At 44.8% G+C, this 5400-nt stretch overlaps 1 non-coding gene across 1 annotated transcript; it reads left to right on the forward strand.

Moving 5' to 3' along the window:
* The first annotated feature begins 394 nt into the window (after positions 1-394).
* trnat-ugu (transfer RNA threonine (anticodon UGU)) lies at positions 395-467 on the forward strand. Its single transcript has one exon. It is a non-coding gene; the product is annotated as a tRNA-Thr (tRNA).
* Positions 468-5400: the final 4933 nt, after the last annotated feature.

Raw genomic sequence — 5400 nt, forward strand, 5'->3', positions numbered from 1 at the left:
AGTAAACCAGTAACTAAATGAGCATGAAAATAAAATGCACAATTCAAGCCTCATACATTTGTATTTCTGCTGCATCCACAGCCTTTGCTGCAATTGCATCTTTGCGCTAACTCACAACTGGGGTTTAGCATTTGTTTTATTGTTGTTATCATTATGTTATTGTTACGTTATTTATTTTTATTTTCTGATTCTATTGTGATTTCACTTCAAGACTTATTCGGCTAATGCTGGGACTTTGGGTATCGAATTTCGTGCAATATCATGCGTAAATGTGTGTTGGTAAGACAATTAAATTCCTTGATACTTTGTTTCTAAACAAGCTGACAATGCACTTTTGACCACTTTGTTGCTGTTAACTAGTTAACCAAAATGGTAACTCTAAACAGAAAAGGAAGGCCTCATAGCTCAGTGGCTAGAGCACTGGTCTTGTAAACCAGGGGTCGTGAGTTCAATTCTCACTGAGGCCTCAAGTGTAGTTTCCCAGTTGTTATGCATGACGCTAGACAAGGTAGGAAACCAGCTTCCTGAATAGTCAATTTGCACATCAAAAGCCATGACATACTCTGTCATCACTTGCTCACTGACCATGAGCACTATGGTTAACAAGCTGATCACAGACCTTTCCAAGCTCTGCTCTTCATTTTGTAAAATTAGGTGATAGCTCATGAGCGAAAATGCTAACAGAAGGTCTCATATCTCAGGGGCGAGAGCACTGGTCTTGTAAACCAGGGGTCGTGATTTAAATTCTCACTGGCACCGACCACCCAGATACAGATTCAATGTTTATGCTAACCATTCTGGAGATGTGGTTTCTTTGTATTCAAATGGATATTTATTGAGAATGATAATCGTTCAGTCAAATAGAGCAAAGTTTTTAAAGGGCAATTTCAGAAACAAAAAAGGAGACAGAGTGAAAAGGTAGCTAAATAATATCGGAAAAGAAGACAACAAAAGATGAAACTCTAGCTGTTAACAAGATGAGGAAAGTAATATAGTACAATTACGCAGAATTGAGTGTTGTATGGGGCAGTTGTGCTACACCCTGCGAGGTAAGGATACAACAAGATAGGACGGGATTGGACAGGACAGGAGTGGAAGCCTGCAGGACAGGGGGTCGTGGACCCGGCTGTACAACTGAAGTGTGGTGGGAGTGGCTATGTAAATTATAAACATCTACAGGACCAGAGTGTAAGTGAGGGGCTACCCAAGAAATTCACATCGTTCTCAGTCATTTGTCGAAGATGCCTGAGGAATGGAGGAAAAGTGTGCTGGTGGACATTTTTAAGAACAAAGGTGTTGTGCAGAGCTCTGGGAACTATAGAGGAATAAAGTTGATGAGCCACACAATGAAGTTTTGGGTAATAGTAGTGGTGGCTAGACTCAGGACAGAAGTGAGTATTTGCGAGCAACAGTATGGTGTCATGCCTAGACAGAGTACCACAGATGCATTATTTGCCTTGAGTATGTTGATGGGAAACTACAGATAAGGTCAGAACGAGCTACATTGTGTCTTTGTAGATCTAGAGAAAGCCTATGACAGAGTACCCAGAGAGTAACTGTGGTACTGCATGTGGAAGTCTGGAGTGGCAGAGAAGTATGTTAGAATAATACAGGACATGTATGAGGGCAGCAGAACAGCGGTGAGTTGGGCTGTAGGTGTGACAGACGACTTTAATGTGGCGGTGGGACTGCATCAGGGTTCAGCCCCGAGCACCTTACTGTTTGCAGTGGTCATGGATAGGCTGACAGATGAGGTTAGACTGGAATCCCTGTGGACCGTGATGTTTGCAGATGACATTGTGATCTGCAGTGAAAGCAGGGAGCAGGTGGAGGAACAGTTAGAAAGATGGAGGCATGCACTGGAAGCAGAGGAATGAAGATTAGCCGAAGTAAGACAGAATATATGTGCATGAACGAGAGGGGTGGTGGGGGAAGAGTGAGGCTACAGGGAGAAGCGATAGCAAGGGTGGAGGACTTGAAATACTTGGGGTCAACCGTCCAGAGCCATGGTGAGTGTGGTCAGGAAGTGAAGAAACGGGTCCAAGCAGGTTGGAACGGGTGGAGGAAGGTGTCAGGTGTGTCATGTGACAGAAGAGTCTCTGTTTGGATGAAGGGCAAAGTTTATATACAAGGTTTATATAGTTTATATAGCCATGATGTACGGATTTGTGGCACTGAATTTTGTAAAATACGGTGTTAGCACATGAGCTAATTTCATAACAGAAGGTCTCCTAGCTCAAGCACTCTCACCCATATCTTCAGCCCTGGTCTTGTAAACCAGGGGTCGTGATTTCAACTCTCACTGGTGCCAAATGACAAGTTATATGGTTTATGGGTTGTGATGCGGATGTTCCTATTGGTAATTCAATGTATCAGTAATCTTCTGTCTTCGTTAGTGCTGTGTTGGCTTGTTCACCGAAAGGATTACGCGAGACCAAAGAATGAGGCTTCATGCCTCAGTGGTACGAGCCATGGTCTACAAAGCCAGTGGTTGGGTTAACCAAGAAAATATACTGGAAAAAGTGATGCAGTTGTCCTTAGAATACCTCAAAAACCTGCAGGTCAATGTTTTGTCTCCTCCAATCAAAGCAATGTTCTTGGATTTTCAGGATTGTTGTCCTTGGATTTTCAAAATGCTGTTTGACCATGGCAACTACCAACATCACACTCCATTGCTCTTATTCTGCCTTTGACTAGTCATAAACCCAAGGCCTCATCGCTCAGCTGTTAGAACACTGGTCTTGTAAACCAGGAGTCGTCAGTTCAATTCTCACTGGGGGCCTGTTGGCAAAACACCTGCAATATATTATGTGAAACAGGATACATCCACCCAACTGTGATACTCTGCAGTTGTCATTGGGACAGCAACCTTCTTCTCCTCAGTCAATAATCTCTGTACCATAAATGACCATTTTGGCCCAACTGAAGGTCAACAATGCATGAACAAGAGTAACTGTATTCCCCCAAACTGACAAATACAAAGTGCTTTTTAAACACACACCTACTACTAACCACTACGTGCTAATCTGGGAAATATTATTCTGTGGCAACGGAATTAGCGCTTTCACCAAAATGCCAACGCAAGCCTCGACAACAAGTGCTTAGATCCCTGGTAGAGTAAACCAGTAACTAAATGAGCATGTAAATATCATGCACAATTCAAGCCTCATACATTTGTATTTCTGCTGCATCCACAGCCTTTGCTGCATTTGCATCTTTGCGCTAACTCACAATTGGGGTTTAGCATTTTTTTTTATTGTTGTTATCCGGCTGTACAACTGAAGTGTGGTGGGAGTGGCTATGTAAATTATAAACATCTATAGGACCAGAGTGTAAGTGAGGGGCTACCCAAGAAATTCTCATAGTTCTCAGTCATTTGTCGAAGGAATGGAGGAAAAGTGTGCTGGTGCCCATTTTTAAGAACAAAGGTGATGTGCAGAGCTGTGGGAACTATAGAGGAATAAAGTTGATGAGCCCCACAATGACGTTAAGGGAAAGAGTAGTGGAGGCTAGACTCAGGACAGAAGTGAGTGTTCAAAGCGTTTTCTAGGGGGCCTACTCATTGTTTAGCATAGGAACCTCCACGGTTAACTGCATCAGCTTAAACACGGTTAAGAAACAAATTGGGGCGGTCCGAACCGAAATTCCGAACATTTGACGCAGTATGGAGAGACAAAACGCTAACCTCCAATCTTGAGGCGAGACACTCGAGGGCACTATCCTTGTCCTCAACACTACATTGTCATCCTGAACCAAACTAGACAGCTGCTGTCGGTGATCCAAACGGATTATGCTCACACACAGATTGTTACCAAATTGATGAATGACATGCTACGTGAAATGTCTTCATCCATAGACAACTTAGCAATGGGTAGAATCCCTCCATACTTGGTACCCCTGAGCTTAGTCGAAAGCATCCTGTCTAAAGGTCTCGCAAGCCCCATAACCCCTCTCCAAGCCCACTTGGCTTTTTCTCTCGGGAGTTCCACTGTCTTGTATGTCGTAATTAATGTTGGCATCTGGCAGCACGACACTTACGTCTGAGTCAGTACTCCAGCGGCAGTCGCCTGTCATGATAGTAATCCTGACCTGCATCTGGTGCCAAATTTGCACATGTGCATCCTCGCAAAAAACATTCCTTACCTGTGTCCCAGTAAGCTGTTCATCCGAGATGTAGCGGATGGGATTTGTGGGCTGAAGCCAAAGAAGGATGGGTCGCGATGTAGAGCAGAAGCTACACCTCGCTACCAGGTTACTACAACTCACGCGGAAATTGTTGGGTCCAAATGGCTAGTCAACACGCCAGCCCGAAGCGCAGCGCTGAGTTATGACCACCATGACACCAGGACAGGACTCGCCCTGCCAAATCAAACCATGTGGCTCGACGTCCCCAAAGATGCCATTTTGCATATTGAGGACATCGCCCTCGACCACCTGCCAGCCGACAATTATGAGAACTTTTTCAGACAATACAAGTTGGAAGTTGTACTGTACCACATTGACAACACCTTACGCGCTATTAGCACTGAGGACAGAACACCCGAGCTCCCGCTCATGGACTCCTGGTCCGCAGCAGAAAAGGCTGACCTTAAGTAAGAAGTTGCCATGAACTGTTAAAGCCATAAAGGGGTGAGGAGGGGGGGAAACGCACTAATGTTGTACGTTGGTAACTGCATTGTTGTGTGTGTTTTTGCCAACCTGTGCCATCTTCCAACGAGACGTCGCACAGATCCCCCATTGAGCCAGATCAAGCCAACGAAGGGGGGATATGTAGCAGACACGCCATTAAAATATGAAACCCAGCACCCCAGTCTCGGGCTACCGCCGCTCTCCCCGCCGAGGTAGACAACCACGGAGTGGCGAGATTCAACTTCACACACAGACGCTAAGTGAATTACAAGCCAGGAATATCAAAATGAGACAAACAACTGGTTTTGAATTACCACCACCAGGAGCATCAAAGCGGAGATAAAAGACAACTGGTTTGGCACCAGAATGCTAAATTAATTAACTTCCACCTCCCAGTCAGACCAGGACAATGGACGGGGTCACTAGCGACACCCACAGGCGGCGGAATGCTATTGCAAATGCGGGTTCACGAACCACTGTCTTCACTGGGATCTAATATTTTAAGAACTTTACATGTGTAAGCGGGTCAATCTGTGTGTTTCATGAAGTTTATATATAATTACACAAAATCTGTAACTGCCTGACAAGAAAATGTCTCCCAATCCAGTGTAAACTGTGCGTCTGTAGCTCAGTGCTCCTCCTCTGTAATTTTTTCTTCTATGGACCACAGAAGATCCATCCATCCATTTTCTACCGCTTATCCGAGGTCGGGTTACGGGGGCAGTAGCTTCAGCAGGGATGCCCAGACTTCCCTCTCCCCAGCCACTTCAT

The sequence above is a fragment of the Phycodurus eques genome, unplaced genomic scaffold, assembly GCF_024500275.1.
Source record: "Phycodurus eques isolate BA_2022a unplaced genomic scaffold, UOR_Pequ_1.1 contig_212, whole genome shotgun sequence".
Taxonomy (NCBI): Eukaryota; Metazoa; Chordata; class Actinopteri; order Syngnathiformes; family Syngnathidae; genus Phycodurus; species Phycodurus eques.